Source organism: Oncorhynchus tshawytscha, linkage group LG07 (genome assembly GCF_018296145.1).
Source record: "Oncorhynchus tshawytscha isolate Ot180627B linkage group LG07, Otsh_v2.0, whole genome shotgun sequence".
Classification (NCBI taxonomy): Eukaryota; Metazoa; Chordata; class Actinopteri; order Salmoniformes; family Salmonidae; genus Oncorhynchus; species Oncorhynchus tshawytscha.
The window spans coordinates 36,338,864-36,356,632 of NC_056435.1; the positions used below are offsets into that span (position 1 = coordinate 36,338,864).

Consider the following 17,769-nt stretch of genomic DNA (forward strand, 5'->3'; position numbering starts at 1 on the left):
CTGTCATTCACTGTCCCTCTCTCCCTTTTTGTCTCTGAGCCTTCACTCGCTTTCTCTAACACACATACCGTGTTAGCTCATTTCCTTCCTTCCCACGGCTGCACCGCATTTGGACGCCGGTGAGTCATTTAGCAGCAAGCCACTGTCTACACCGGTGTCCATTAAAGGAGTCAGTCAGTTCACAGTGCCAAAGTCCAGCACAGAGGCCCAGGGCTGCAGTGAAACTATCCTCCACCACTGTAGCAGAATCATATTAACGTCCGTGCCGATGACAACATGGGGAGGGGAGAGGAAACTAGGGATGAGAGGAGAAGAGGCGACGATGGAGGAAAAGTATAGAGAGAGACAGATGGCAGCGTTGGGGTTGAAGGAGAGGAGGAAAATAGATGGAGAAAGAGAAGAGGACAGAGCTATGTAGTGTCCGGTCATTGTGAGGGGGGTGGACTATTTTTTACAGCCCAGACCGCTCTCCTAACGACAGTATCCGGGTCACTGTGATGGGCAGCCTGCTGCCTGGCAACTGTTCAGCAGGAGGAGAGGAGGGGAGGAAGAGAGGATGCAGGGATAAAAGAACAGTCCTTCTTTGTATTTCCAGAGGAAGAGAAAGAAGGGAAGACAGAGGAGGGAATAGCCTTCGACGTCTAGTGTCAGTTTAAAAACAGTCACAAGGGCTCACAAGGTTTAATAAAACACATGGAATACTGTATTTGCTTAAGGAGTAATACATTTAGCAAACTATGGGCAAAAGCACCTAAGGAGAACACTGCAATTACCATTCAACACATCCAGCTCCTGCCCTCCTATCCACTGCTCTCTATCTCATCTACCACAAGTCACCACTTCCCTGCTCTCCGAGACCCTGTCAGAGACGATCAACATCAACACAGCCAGCAATGCAGCAGACACACACAAACCACACACGCACGTGCACGTGCACTTGCGCGCACAGACACACACACCACCAGCAGTCATGCACTAGTGATGGGAAAAACCCTGTCTAAAAAACAGCAACTTATTAAGATTCATTGCATAGGCCATATAGTGTTAACTTGAGAAAGTCCTTGTTTAAAAGTGGAGGTAATGCTAGGGATGTCTCCTATGATCTAATCCGGTTGCCAGAGGTTCCATTCTGCTGTCCTGGCCTAAATGAATTTTGACCTAATAGGCTTCTCCTTTCCTATTAGAGGAATGTGCTCTTATGAGAGAGAGATTGGGGTCTGACATTTTTGTCATACTCTGCAGTAATGATAATGATAATGGGAGATTGAATCTAATAAGGCTCCGAGTGTAGAACTATAAAACCTCTGCACGGCTCAGGCCTCAGCATTAACAGAAAGCCCAATACAGTAGACAGTTCTGCAGTGTCCTGGAAATAGAGAATGAAGGTGCCATTGGTGCTTTCACAAGGAGAATGAAGTTGTGATAGGCAAGACCAATTGTGATTTGTGATTTGGCAAGACCAATAGCACCCGCAATGTCAACCTCCAGATTCACTAGGATAGAGAAATCATATAGAGAAATCATATAGAGCTACAGCTACAAGTCGGAAGTTTACATACACCTTTGTGAAATACATTTCAACTCAGTTTAACAATTCCTGACATTTAATTCTAGTAAAAATTCCCTGTCTTAGGTCTGTTCGGATCACCACTTAATTTTAAGAATGTGAAATGTCAGAATAATAGTAGAGAGAATGATTTATTTCAGCTTTTATTTCTTTCATCACATTCCCAGTGGGTCAGAAGTTTACATACACTCAATTAGTATTTGGTAGCTTTGCCTTTAAATAGTTTAACTTGGGTCAAACATTTTGGGTAGCCTTCCATAAGCTTCCCACAATAAATTGGGTGAATTTTGGCCCATTCCTTCTGACAGAGCTGATTGATGTCTTGAGATGTTGCTTCAATATATCCACATAATTTTCCTCCCTCATGATATTTTATTCATGATATTCTATTTTGTGAAGTGCTCCAGTCCCTCCTGCAGCAAAGCACCCCCACAACATGATGCTGCCACCCCCGCACTTCACAGTTGGGATGGTGTTCTTCGGCTTGCAAGTCTCCCCCATTTTCCCACAAACATAACAATGGTCATTATGGCCAAACAGTTCCATTTTTGTTTCATCAGACCAGAGGACATTTCTCCAAAAAGTACGATCTTTGTCCCCATGTGCAGTTGCAAACCGTAGTCTGGCTTTTTTATGGCGGCTTTGGAGCAGAGGTTTCTTCCTTGCTGAGCAGCCTTTCAGGTTATGTCAATATAGGACTCGTTTTACTGTGGATATAGATACTTTTGTACCTGTTTCCTCCAGCATCTTCACAAGGTCCTATGCTGTTGTTCTGGGATTGATTTGCACTTTTCGCACCAAAGTACGTTCATCTCTAGGAGACAGAACCTGTCTCCTTCCTGAGCGGATGACGGCTGCGTGGTCCCATGGTGTTTATACTTGTGTACTATTATTTGTACAGATGAACGTGGTACCTTCAGGCGTTTGGAAATTGCTCCAAAGGATGAACCAGACTTGTAGAGGTCTACAATTTTTGGGGTCTTGGCTGATTTCTTTTGATTTTCCATGACGTCAAGCAAAGAGGCACTGCGTTTGAAGGTAGGCCTTGAAATACATCCACAGGTACACCTCCAATTGACTCAAATTATGTCAATTAGCCAATCAGAAGCTTCTAAAGCCATGACATCATTTTCTGGAATTTCCCAAGCTGTTTAAAGGCAGTAGTGTCCTTAGTGTATGTAAACTTCTGACCCACTGGAATTGTGTTACAGTGAAAACAATTTTGTCATTTGTGTACAATTGTGTAAACAAGTGTTGGAAAAATTACTTGTGTCATGCACAAAGTAGATGTCCTAACCGACTTACCAAAACTATCATTTGTTAACAAGAAATTTGTGGAGTGGTTGAAAAACGAGTTTTAATGACTCCAATCTAAGTGTATATTAACTTCCTACTTCAACTGTATATTTAAAAGGGGTGATCAGCAAGGACAGAATGTAAACACACCGACACAAACACATCATGCAAAATCTGCATACCAAATACAATAGACGTGCGTGCCAAACCACAACACTTGTACGTACTGCCAGTAATGCTGAAAAAGCCTGAAACTTTGGCTGACCCTGTCTTTGTTTCCACACAGAGTGAGTCACACAAAAGTTCCTATTGAGAAGAGATATGGAGAACACTGGTTCCTGCCATCCATCCATCCATCACGGTGGGCCAGCCATTGAAGCTATTGCTGCCTGTTTGCTCTCACTTAATTAAAATGCAGAGCCGAATCCTGTGTTCATGTACTTAACCTTGGCTTTTTTATACATTTTTTTCTCCTCAGTGGTTTGAGGAGGTAGCATGGGGTGTCCAGAAACACACACACACACACACGGTCAAACACACACACACACACACACACACACACACACACGGTCAAACACACACACACACACACACACACGGTCAAACACACACACACACACACACACACGGTCAAACACACACGGTCAAACACAAACACAAAAACACAGCGCTGTGTGAGTCAGCCAGGGCAGTCCTCTCTCCCGTGTTACATTTCATTAGCATTCTTTACATCTCTCTCCAATACCTCTTTACTGCTGAAGGACAGCCGCGGCAGGAAAACACACACGAACACACACACATACACACACTAAAACCTGCTAACATGAATACAAAACACAGTCCTTTCTTATTCTCTCACGAACTCATACACACACATAGTGGCAGTCCAAAACACTTGCACCGTGGTGATCAGAGAGTAACAGCAGTCACGTTAAATAAAACTTGCAAGGCTGTAATAGTTCTCTGGTGGGTGACCAGATCCATAGGCAGAGGGACAGGCACAGGGTCTGGGGTAGGGATTAAGATGGTATGGGGCCGGGGCTGTGGATGGGGGGTGCGAGGAATCGGGGCTGGTAGTTTGCTCTTGGCATTTGGCTATAGGATAGGGGCTGTAGTTGGGCCTAGGGTATGGAGTTGAGACTGGGTAGGGAGAGAAGCAGAGATGAGAGGGAATCAGTCCCCGGAGCAAAGACCACCCGGCATGGGGTGAGTCCACCACAGTCTGGGCAGTGAGAGCAGTACACAGATGAGCGAGGGAGAGAGGTGAGAAAGAGAGGGATGAAGAGAGAAAGAAAGAGAGAGAGAAGGGTAGAGAGAGAGCAATTAGAGAAAGAGAGAGAGAGAGAAAGAGAGAGAAGGATAGAGAAAGAGAAGCAAGCAAGAGAGAGAGGTGAGAGACAGAAAGAGAAGGAGAGAAAGACAGAGAGATAGAGAAAGAGAGCAATAAAGAGAGAGAGAGAGAAGGGTAGAGAGAGAGAGCGAGCTATAAAGCCAAAGAGCCAGTGCATCGTCCATGAAGCAGAAACACTGGAAGGCAACACAAGAGAGTGTCGGAGGAACATTACTCAAATGGGTCTTTAGTGTCGTGGAAAATCCACTTGAAGACACGCGGCAGCCCCAAGCGCCCGTCTCCCTCTTCTCCTCACTGCATTGATCTGCTATAGACAGGAGACAGCGAGCACGATGGATGGTCGCTCCATTTACACTGATGCTAATTAATAAGCGGTCTGCCGAGGACATGGTCGCTGAGCCAAACACAAAGTCAACACTGACACCTCCACTGTGAAGGCAGACACTCCTGCTACTGTTAACACAACCTTTTGTCCTCTGCAATTATAAACACAGGGGCTGCCATGGGTTCCTTTATGCCCCTATCACAAAACAAGGCCCATTCTGCCACTGTGAAGGACATAGCCCATTCATGTTTCAGTAGGCACAGCCATCTGTCTATATCCAGATACTGTACACATTGAAACCACGACACAGGAGTAAGTCCCTTATAGATATTTCCCTAGTTCTTTGTTCATACTAGGATTGCAAAGTTACCAGAATCTTCAGTAATTCTGGTTATTAACAGAAAATGTATTGCATTCTATCGGAACTTTGGTCATTTATATTTAATAACTTAAAATAATTCATTCAGTGTCCATATTGTCCATGAGTTTCTAGAAGATAGATCATATGGTTCAAGAGAAAATTGCCTAACTAATGAAAAAAGCATCTAATCAACAGTGGCATTATTTTCAATTACCTCTGCAACTCGTCCAACTTTGGACTTTTTTCACAACTACCACTATTTTGACGCCAAAACATTGACAACAAATACAGTGTCCATATTGTCTATGAGTTTCTATGAGTTTCAACATTCTTCAAGCTCTGTCAAATTGGTTGTTGATCATTGCTAGACTCTAACGATCGTCATTGTAATCATACTCAGACCAAAGTGCAGCTTTTTATTTTAAGGAGAACCGAACAACAAAACAATAAAGAATAAACGATACATGACATTCTGTAGAGCTCACAGGCATCAACACAAAAACCAAATCCCATATTATCTATGGATCATCGACAGAGGCTCCGGACCGTGGATCATCATTGGGGGCTCCGGACTGGGAGCGCTCGCTGGAGGCTCTGGACTAGGAACCCTCGCTGGAGGCTCTGGACTAGGAACCCTCGCTGGAGGCTCTGGACTAGGAACCCTCGCTGGAGGCTCTGGACTAGGAACCCTCGCTGGAGGCTCCGGACTGGGAGCGCTCGCTGGAGGCTCTGGACTAGGAACCCTCGCTGGAGGCTCTGGACTAGGAACCCTCGCTGGAGGCTCTGGACTAGGAACCCTCGCTGGAGGCTCTGGACTAGGAACCCTCGCTGGAGGCTCTGGACTAGGAATCCTCGCTGGAGGCTCTGGACCGGGAACCCTCGCTGGAGGCTCTGGACCGGGAACCCTCGCTGGAGGCTCTGGACCGGGAACCATCGCTGGAGGCTCTGGACTAGGAACCCTCACTGGAGGCTCTGGACTGGGAACCATCGCTGGAGGCTCTGGACTAAGAACTCTCACAGGAGGCTCTGGACTGGGAACCTTCGCAGGAGGCTCTGGACTGGGAACCCCCGCAGGAGGCTCTGGACTAGGAACCCTCGCTGGAGTCTCTGGACTGGGGACACACACTTGAGGGAAAGTGTGAGGAGCAGGCACAGGACGTACCGGACTGTAAGGCGCACTTGAGGGAGAGTGCGAGGAGCAGGCACAGGACGTACCGGACAGGGGACACACACTTCAGGGAGAGTGAAAGGAGGAGGCACAGGACGTACTGGGCTGTGGTGGCGCACTGGAGTCTTGGTACGTAGAGCTGGCACAGATGGTCCCGGAACAATGACACACTCCGCACGGAGCAGGCACAGGACGTACCGGACTGGGGACACGCACTTCAGGGAGAGTGAAAGGAGGAAGCACAGGACGTACTGGGCTGTGAAGGCGTACTGGAGACTTGGTGCATAGAGCTGGCACACATGGTACCGGACAAATGACACGCTCCTCAAGGCGAGTGCGGAGAGCTGGCACAGGACGTCCAGGGCTGTGGAGGTGTACTGGAGACCTGGTGCGTGGAGTCGGCACAGTTTTAACCAGACTGCTAGCACACTCCTCAGGACGAGTATGGAGAGCTGACTCAGGTGGCAGCAAACTGATGACACGCTCCTTAGGGCGAATGTCGTGCATCATATACCAACCCAACAACTCTCTGATCTCATCGCTCTCACTAATGGTCTCTGACTCTCTCCGTACGCTGTCCGCGAGTTTCTCCCTCTTCTCCCAGACTGGCTCTGGCTCACCCCTCGGCTCCGCTAACCACCACGTGTGCCCCCCCCCACCCCCAAAACAAATTTGAGCTGTCTTTTGGCTTCTATGTGGTCGCAAACCCTGGCATGGTCGCTGTCCTCCCTTCTCTTCTTGCGTCTGTTTCCACGGCAGGCTTTCGTGTCTTGCCAAGTCCAGGATATTCTCTCCTCGACTTCCCCCAAATACCAGGATGCCATTTCCTCCCGGGCACACTGCTTGGTCCAGTTGTGGTGGGATCTTCTGTCGCGATTGTCGTTAGAAGCATACTCGGACCAAAGCGCAGCGTGGAATCGGTTCGACATCTTTTTATTTTAAGGAGAACCGAACAACAAAACAATGAAGAATAAACGATACGTGACGTTCTGTTGAGCTCACAGGCATCAACACAAAAACAAGATCACACAAAAACCCAGTGGGAAAAAAGGCTGCCTAAATATGATCTCCAATCAGAATCAACGATAGACAGCTGCCTCTGATTGGGAATCATACCAGGCCAACATAGAAATACAAAAACTAGAATTCCCACCCTAATCACACTCCGACCTAACCAAATTAGAGAATAAAAGGCCCTCTAAGGTCAGGGCGTGACATAGACAACCATTTTCAGGTTTTGCCATAGATTTTCAATTCGATTTTTAAGTCAAAATGGTAACTTGGCCATTCAGAAACATTCAATGTCTTCTTGGTGATCAACTGCAGTGTAGATTTGGCCTGTTTTAGGTTATTGTCCTGCTGAAAGGTGAATTCATCTCGCAGTGCCTAGTGGAAAGCAGACTCAAGCAGGTTATCCTGTAGTATTTTGCCTGTGCTTAATTTTTTTACATTTTTTTAATTGAACCTTTATTTCACTTTTTATCCTGAAAAACTTTAGTGTCTCATTGCAAACAGGATGCATGTTTTGGAATATGTTTTATTCTGCACAGGCTTCCTTCTTTTCACTCTGTTAAAAGGGTTAGTATTGTGAAATAACTACAATGTTGTTGAACCATCCTCAGTTTTTTCCTATCACAACCATTAAACTCTGTAACTGTTTTAAAGTCACCATTGGCCTCATGGTCAAATCCCTGAGTGGTTTCCATCCTCTCCGGCAACTAAGTTATGAAGGATGCCTCTATCTCTGTAGTGACTGGATGTATTGATATACCATTCAAAGTGTAATTAATAACTTCATCATGCTCAAAGGAATATTCAATGTATTCAATGACCTTACACATAATTGCATGTGTGGGGTACAAAGATGAGGTATTCATTCAAAAATCATGTTAAACACTGTTATTGCACACAGAGTGAGTCTGAACTTAATTTGTCCTTCCAATAAGTAAGGGAATACTTATTGACCCAATACATTTCTTTTTTTCATTTTTTTATACATTAAAAATGTTTTACCTGTTACATTATGAGGTATTGTGTGTAGGCCAGTGACAAAAAAATCGCAATTTAATAAAAAATAAATGACATGTCATGCTCACTGAAACCCTCATAATAACCGCTGGGGGGGGGGGTAAAATATAATTGAATGGCCTTTACTGCTATAACCAATAGAAAAGCATTGAATAACACATTCATAAATGGTAAAAAAAGGTATTAAAAAAGAAATCATAAGAAATCAGATTTTGAATTGTCTGTCCCATATCGAGGAGATAATGTATATGAATGCTCAGGGAATATTTTACCACTTATTTTTGTTGGCACTAAACTACCTCCATACTTCTATTCGTCTGTATGGGTTGTATGTTTTTTTTTTAGAAGAAAGATTTTCTGGACGTCTCATGGTCTGACAAACACCACTGTAGCTCGGCCACCTTCCGCTACAGATGTGGAAGGCCGGAATTGGCGGATGCGGTGGACCGAGACGCAGCAAAAACAGATATCTCTATCTTGAACTGTCGGATTTTTGTATTATGTTATACTTTGATTGACGCACGGACGCATCAATAGACTCTTAAAGACACCAATGACACCATCTTATTTAAAGGTGCACTATGCAGAAATTGCTCTGCCATTTCCTGGTTGCTATGGGACAAAACAAGCAAGTATAGTGTACAGAATCATTGTACCATCTAAACCGAAGTGAAATATATTTTCCATAATCTTCAGCTGTTTGAAGCTGGTGTACATAACTGAAAGTAAAAGATGCAAAAACTAAATTTAAGAAGAGGAAGCACAGAAATAGTGCACATAAAACACATCTACCGCTTCTTAGACTTGTTTTCAAAGATACAACAATTCTGGTAGTTTACTGGTAAATGTTGATAGTTTCCAGTAATATACCCTCCCTTTGCAACCGTAGTTCATACACTTCAACAGACACTATAGGAGGAAACACAAGAAGAGACACACTTTATAATAAATTAGATGAAGGGATGTATCCAAGTCATTCATGTTTAATGGGATTTTTGTGGAACCTACAGTAGCATGTTTTTTTTTTAAAGAAGCGAAATCTGTGTTTTTATTTAGGGTTATGGATATGTCTACGGTAAAGGTTAGAGAAGTCTTTTATAGCATGGCCCGACAGCAATGACCAAATCCACAGTGCAGTGCTACCCCGTGAGGGAGCAGTCATCTCATAAGAATGTAGAGCAGAGGACTGTGGGTGATCTTTAGTAATGTTCCGGCTGATTGGTGGAGGATGGAAGGGTGATTTGTGGGCGTCGTCTTCCCGTAAAAAATCTGCATTCATCTGTGGCATTCACGGAGGGCAGGAACTAAAGAGAAATTAGATGCAGTCGTTTCTTTTTTTTTCTAAACGGAGGCTTGAAGGTCAGTACATATAAAACAATCCATAACAGATGCCACTTAGCAAAACCCAAGTGCAGACAACAGACATCTGCTACTGCACGTCTCTCTCGCTCTCTCTGCATTACAGTGAAAGGGGAAATGGACTGCTCTCCTAATAACTCATGCAATTCTCATGTGACATTTCAATAATCATAAGGATGGATCTATGTCCTCTAGCACTCAATGTTGTCTGAGCTCTTTTTCTAAGCTCCAGTGTGCTGCTACGGTATTGTCCTTTTTGATGCATGACCCTGTAGCGTGTAGTGTATGGTGTATGCTACTGCTGTTTTGACCAGGTCTCCCTCAGAAAAGAAGTTGTTAAGCTCAAATGACAGCTCTTAGACTTGTGAGGGGAGCCATTATAAAGAACACTGTTATGTTGTTCTGGGCTCCTTGGGCTCCTGTGGCTTAGTGGTCTGTCTTCATGACATTGAGGACAGTCAGGTTAAAGCTAGTACTGAATGTCAGACACAACAATCCCCACCCCTCCATCTGTAATATAAGGTCAAAACAAAACCATGTGGATGGGGTGGGGCTTCTGACCTCATCTCATCCAATCAGAGATCTCTGCTGTATCGGGCACAGCAGAGGCGTGAGGGTTTGTGTTGGTAGAGGAGTGTCATCTGGGAGCGACAAAGTGTCAGAGAGAGCAGTGGGGAGCAAAGGATGTGATTAATCTGAGAGATGAGATGTCTCCTCGCTTGGTGGGTGAATCCACACCTCGCCTGCATCATGATGAGCCAGCCCAGCCAAGCTCCAGGACACACTGTTAGCCCTAATGACATAAGCGGAGTAATGATGGCTGCCCTGTTAGGAGCATCCAGAGGGAGCAGCAGAGAGAGAGAGAGAGAGAGAGAGAGAGAGAGAGAGAGAGAGAGAGAGAGAGACTAAAAGTAAGGCTTGGTAAAGTCAACCAACAACCTCTAAGCATGGGGAAACTAAGGCTTTACAGCACACAGGATACAATCACAGCCACACAAACACACCACATACAGTACTGTGACTTCTATGGCTGAGAGGCTCCCTGCAGATGAAAGCCTGACCGTGATTATCCCTCTCTAAGAGCCTCTCCAATGCAGTGGCTATATATGACAGCTGAGAAGAGAGGATCTACAGTTCCAATGCAGAATGGAAACGTCAGTAAACAGACTACAGTTACAGCACAGGATGGAAACTAAGTCAACACAGCCAACCCTCTTGACCAGAGCAAGGGCATTCAGAAAGGTCGAGGGGGGTGGGCTACTTGAGCAGGATGGACTGACCCCAGAACAGAGGCCCAGAGGTTAAAAGACGTAAAGACAGAGGGACCTTGAAATAGCACAGCACTTCCTGCTTCCTGCTCTCATTTAGTTACAAAAGCTGGGCATGAGCCACGGAGCTAGCTGGCACATTCCCGCCAAGGTCAATGCACTGGGGCTCTCAGCAGTCAGGGAAACACAAACTCGCATGCACGGAGACACATGCACATGCACACGCGCGCACAAGTGCACACAAACACACAAGCACGCACATATTCATAATGTAAATGGTCTGGGGACTAAGGAGAGAGAGAGAGAGAGAGAGAGAGCGAGAGAGAGAGAGAGAGAAAGAAAGAAAGAGAAAGAGAGAGAGATGAAGGAAGACATGAAACAAAGAGCACTACCACACTACAGGCAGTCATTGACATGTACACATTACTCTGTCATTGCATCATGGCATGGTGAATGTATTAGCACCTATTGCATCAAGCCTCTGCCGTAGCTTCGTTTCAACAATTAGGACTCATTGTATTGAGTGTGGGGGATGAATACGGAATCAGTGAATGACGCCAGCTCACATGCTCCACTGTTACAAGGGCAGCTCCTCTTCAGATTGAATGAGACGGAGCATAATAATAAAAAATATAATATATAACAGCCATCACACTCAATATTCTTCAAGTACTGCTGAGCGATTAAATCATTTTTAAAACAACTAATTGACGATATTGGTTCAATTATTTATATTCCATTCCGTTTGTTTCTTTTCTGTGAGCTCAATGTGTAGTTTCTGTAGAGATAAATAAGATCAAGCCTGAAACGTGTGATGTAGTAGTTGCATTTTTCCCACAATGCAATATTCTACAAAGTTAGCTCAGAAAATGTGGTAATTAACTGCAAGGACCATAATCCATTGTGGCCCGCTTTCACTTGTCCGGTCTGTGCGGAGCAGACAGAGAGAGAGAGAGAGAGAGAGAGAGAGAGAGAGAGAGAGAGAGAGAACGCTCCATCCAGAAGGACAGAAAGCAGTTGTCCGGTCTGTGCGGAGCAGACAGAGAGAGAGAGAGAGAGAGAGAGAGAGAACGCTCCATCCAGAAGGACAGAAAGCAGTTGTCCGGTCTGTGCGGAGCAGACAGACAGAGAGAGAGAGAGAGAGAACGCTCCATCCAGAAGGACAGAAAGCAGTTGCTTCGAAAGCCTGAAAATACATGATCTAAGTGATTAATAGTTGGTTCTTAGCAGTCATAAAAGTATGCCTTATTTACTTCGAAGAACTAGTAAACTGGTGATTTTGTCAGGCAGCAGCTCTATAGAGATTAAATGAGGACTTGGAATTAAATAACAAAGTAATCAAATAAAACAAATATTTTAGTCAAGTAAATTCATGTAAAATAATTCATGATTAATAAGTGATAATGGGCAGTCACTACCATCATGGGACTTTAATTCGCTGTTTTACTCTGTGTTGTTACAGTATTCATCCCACATAATGCAAAGTGCATTCAATATCCAAAAAATAATAATAATAAAATAAAATAAATGAAAACCGGGATTATATTTTTAATAATCACACTGAAACCGAACCGATCTACTTAAAGCATTAAATGCTCATCACTAGTTCACTGGCACTTTCATAAAGAAGTCATAGTCAATATATGGTAACGACATGGAGAGAGTTGCAGTATACAGTGGACAAAATGAAATGCTTACTTGAGTCAGTGTCTGACTGAGATTATAGGCCTCTTGCAAATACTATCTGATTAGTAATTCAGAATCAATAGCCCAGGCCTTCGCTGCTCCTGCAAGCCAGAGACTTAACCTTAGGGGTCAAGACCAGGTCAATGCAGCTCCAATACGCATATGGGCTCAGGGTCTTTATGTTCAACCCATACACTGTTGTAAAAGCAAGTCAATGAATCATCTGCTCTTTCTATGACACACAGTGATTATTCCTGTATTTCCCAATTTCCTGACCTACGACCTCTCACAGAGTGCTTTGCATGCTGAGGTGTTCCAGCATGTGAATTCATCAGTGTTTTACAGCAGTCGTTTCCAACTCCTTTTGGATCCATATGGGCACCTGTGACCTGTATACTGATCCCACCCAAGGCTAACCAGCAAGTCTAAGGTGTAATTACAATATGCTTCTCTGATTGTATTGGTCTCAGTCTCTCTTTATCGCTCTCTTTCAGAGGTTCTTCTCCCTGGGTTCTGGTTCTCAGTTTGTCCTAACAAATATGGCCTCCGTCACGGTCGTGGTGAACGTTGAAATGGAGATATGAAAGATGAATGCATTTCTCCTGTCAAGATTAAGACAGCTGAATAAGTAAAGCTACATGCCCAGTGCCAGATGCAAGTTTTTTTTGTTTGTGTGTTTGTGTGTGTGTGTGTGTGTGTGTGTGTGTGGGGGGGGTATTAAATTACATAGATAAACATAGAGCCAATAAACATAGTTTTGTCAGGAGCAGAAGTTGCAGAGTGTAATTCTGCAGTATGGGATGCGGATGAGAGCCGGACACAGTGTACAGTAATACAATTAACGCCCAGGCGAGGTGCTTCCACCCTCCTAGGGCTCAACGCGGCCCCAAGTACAGAGTCCCCTAGCCCACCCCCTTGGAATCCATCACCCACCCACCCTGCCCTCTGCTAATGACAAACCCACTGCTTCATGTCTGGACAACCATCTGGTGGCGCTGAAGCTTTTAAACCAAATCAAATACTGTTGCCAAAGAGACCTGGGTGGGAGATATCTTACAGAGAGCTGCAAGCCTGTGTGTGTATGTGTGTTTCAAGATATTTATCAGAGAGATTTCATTTTGGTTAGTGTGATGAATTGTGGCTTGCATAGGGCACTCCTCAAATGCATACACGTCACACACACACACACACACACACACACACACACACACACACACACACACACACACACACACACACACACACACACACACACACACACACACACACACACACACACACACACACACACACACACACACACACACACACAGTAGATTACGTGGGAACATTCATCAGGGGGTGGAACCGCAAAAGAAGTGATTACTGTCCTGCTAAGTCTACTTACTGCTCTCCCTAGCGTATTGGATTTATTTCAGGAAGTACCACATGCTATCCATACACCAGCAAAGACTCTGTCCCCCACATCACGTTTAACAACTGTCAAATACTGCCAAAGCACCTGCCAAGGTACTGTGACTCTAAAATGAGCTGAATCTCTGCTAGATGCCTTAGATACAAGCCAAAAGCTTTAAAAATTAGGTTTAAAAAACTACGCATTTGTGGAGAGGGAGAGTGCAGAAAATACAAAATCGTATTTTCCAGAGCGTAGCCGCACCTCAGTCACAGCTTGACACGGAGTACCAAAGTCATCCGCTCAGACTCACTGTGGTGAAGCAAAATATTCCCCTTATTAGACTTTGTAAGTAAAATGCCTGGTGTTAACGGCTTCCAGCAATTTGCGATAAGGCAGCGGACTGGTGAGGTGAATCCAGCTAATAAATAACTAGAGCTGCTGGAACGTATTTTTAGCAGGAGATAAAACATACCTGGGAAATGTATTGCTCCAGGGACAACCAAATGTAATTATTAAGATTGAGATTAGGGGGGGAACTAGGGTTAGGGTAAGGGGGTTGAGCGGTGTGTGGGCCGGGGGGAAGGGAGGGTCATGGTGGGTGTAGTTCGGTATCAAGCTTATGGAAGGAGCATAGGAAGACAGAAGCATTGATTTCAGTTATCTCTCCTCTACAAACTGAAATGTGTCTCAGAATGAATTGTGTTCTCTGAACACACTAAACCACAGTTGCACTTGGTTGATTGACAACTAGTGACACCCTTGAACTTAAGTATTGAGTATAAACATGATTTTAAAAGGCTGGAGATAAAGGGAACAGAGTCACTACTAACATTGTATGCCTGAGTGACTGGGATTTGTTTTTGATAGATAATTTCATCTGATGAAATTCCAAAAATCAAACCCATAACATCATATCTCTGTCTGTCTGTCTGTCTGTCTGTCTGTCTGTCTGTCTGTCTGTCTGTCTGTCTGTCTGTCTGTCTGTCTGTCTGTCTGTCTGTCTGTCTGTCTGTCTGTCTGTCTGTCTGTCTGTCTGTCTGTCTGTCTGTCTGTCTGTCTGTCTTGCATCCGTCCGTCCGTCCATCCGGACGGATGCAAGACAGATTCTTCAAATTCAAATTCAAAATTCAATTCAATTCAAATTCAAATTCTTCAGTCAGTCATATCATTTAGTGTCATTACTTGAAGTCAAGAGCAGTTCAGAATCTCCAAATAAAAAAATGGCATAAAAGGTTAAATAAACATAGAAGTATTAATCCGTCCGTCCGTCAGTCCGTCCGTCCGTCCGTCCGTCCGTCTGCTTGAGTGCATATGCACATGCACTTGTGTGTGTCAAACTCAAACCTATCTCACCTCACGCAGATCCCACACATGAAAGGGGTGCAGAGAGAGATAGACGAGAGAACAGAGAGGAGGTGATCTATACTCACCAAACCGCTTCCAATGAAGGTGAAGGGGGCGAGGGTGACATTACTATGTGCACGTTGAAAGACAAGAGGAATCCAACCACATTGATCAACGTGAGACAGCGTGTCAACTATTTACAATGGGGGCCCTCGCCTCTGCCTCTGTCTGTCTCTGTCTCTACATGCTACTACTGTGTGTATTCACTTTACCTGTCTATTTCTCATCTCTGTCTCTCTGGGCATCATGTTGTGAGTTACCGGGACCAGAGAGTCACAGCAACAACAGGACAGACTGATCCTACCTTGTACATTATACAGAAGAAAAGTGTATACATGTTTTGGAGAGAGAGCTAAACACAGAGCTATAATCAACACAGTTTTGTCTTCATTTACATAGCATTAGATTCACCTCTATTTTCATTCTATTTTCTCGAGCATATCTGACCTGATATCCATCTGAATCACTCACTCCTTGCTTCTCCCTCTCAATCTCCCCATCGCTCCCTCCTCGGAAGAGATAATGACATCTCATTTCGATTTAAACAGATTGACACCAGGCCATATTTCACCTTATGCTATACACTCATCCTTGAGAGACCCATTAGAGGGAAGATAAAAAACGAGATGATGAATTTACTGGACCTGATGAAGAATGGTTTGTCCCCTATTCTGTTCCCATCACCGCTGACTGAACACGGACATGATATATTCAGCCCCCACCCCCATCTACCACGGCCTAATGGTGCATTCCAATAAACCTACATTCAATCTACACATTAGTGGAGAGCTCCATTTATTGATAGATAGAATCAATAGTTAGAAGATAAATGACTTCAGAATAAATGATTTACTTAACCTCGGTACTTCCATTCGATAATAAAAAAGCAGAATACATGTTTGTTTTGTAAAAAACAAATTGACTTCTAGCCGTCACATTTAGCCAATATTCGTTTTATTTCTCTCACTTGAATCGGGATATATTCCCACCCATCTCTCAGTTAAGACATGGCTAGAGCCGTGCCATTAGTCGTCTTCGAACCACATGCGTAATCAAAACCCCTCTGTGTCATAAATAGTACCGTTGGAAATGTAAATAACCATTAAAAACCAAGAACAGAGAGTGCTCAATATCGCATCTTACTGCGCTAACACTGCACACTCTGGAGCACGCCAAACATAATGAGAGTTGAGGCCCTTCTTAGTGCATCCCCACTCTCCCTGTTATCCCACCTTCTGTCTCCCTCTCCCCCGTCTCTCTCCACAATGCTCTCAGTCAGGGGGCGCACGAACACCTCACCTGACGAGCCACGCGGGACATCCAATTTCCAGCAGAACACTGCATACTTCCCGTCTCCTCCCCGACCCCATCTGATACAAAACACATCACAAACAAGCAGCACAGCTCTGGGACTCCCACTATTCCACGGGTTGCCCTGCCTAGGGACTTGTCTTCATGTCAATTAGCTCAGAGCGCTCCACTCCCCCTCACCCAGGGGTAGGCCTACCTGGGAAGAAAGAGGGGGAGAGAGGGAGCACTGGAAGGGAGGAGGAGGAGGGAACTTCAGCTCTGGAGTACAAATGTGGGAAACAGAGGATGGAGAGAGAGAGAGAGAGAGAGAGAGAGAGAGAGAGAGATGAAGGAAGACATGAAACAAAGAGCACTACCACACTACAGGCAGTCATTGAGAGAGAGAGAGAGAGAGAGAGAGAGAGAGAGAGAGAGAGAGAGAGAGAGGGGTAAGGATATTGGTGTAATGAAGCAGGAAAGCCTGCAGTGGAAATTGTGCTGTAAATCAAATCCGATACTCCATTTTGTCTGCTAAATGCAGATAAACAAACCGCTGCTGAGACATTTTACAGTGTGGTTGATGTACAACTTACACAGGTGCAAACACATGCACACACGGACACACACATGGTTCCATGCCCCTGAGAGCACCACTCCTTGTGGTCGCTATGGTTGTGTGTGTGTGTGTGTGTGTGTGTGTGTGTGTGTGTGTGTGTGTGTGTGTGTGTGTGTGTGTGTTGCAATGTGTACACAGCTACAGGCAGAGGTGTAAAGCGCCACTGCTGATAACTGTTAACAAGCAGCTCACACACACCATGACACTAGGGTCCTATTACAGCAAACAGAGCTGTGTCTGCACACATACACACACATGCACACAGTAACACGGCACCTGCTGTTGCCTCTCCATCTCTATTTCTCCCAGTTGGAGGGAGTGGGAGTACCAACCAATGCGAAAGTAAAGTGAGTCACAAACAGAAAACGGGCTACACTGGCATCAAACGAGTCAGAAAGCAAAAACAAGCTACAAACCCTTAACACAAAAGCAGGTGCCTATGGGGATGTTAAAGAGTCCCAGTTCTACACGGACAACCTTGGATTCGCCAAGCCAATAAGCAGCCACAGGGTCATTCACCAGTCAGCTAGACTCTTCGAGGTCATGTAGTGTAACTCTCTAGCTGAGGATTAAAAAAACAAGGACGAGGATATTGAACATCAAATGCAACTCAGATGGGTAGATGGGTTCAAGATGGGTTCAGAGTTCATAAAG

At 44.7% G+C, this 17,769-nt stretch overlaps 1 protein-coding gene across 1 annotated transcript in view; it reads right to left on the reverse strand.

The window, feature by feature from the left end:
* The window catches only part of ptprga (protein tyrosine phosphatase receptor type Ga), a 277,028-nt gene that overhangs the window by 205,620 nt on the left and 53,639 nt on the right, over positions 1 to 17,769 (reverse strand). The window lies entirely within an intron of this gene.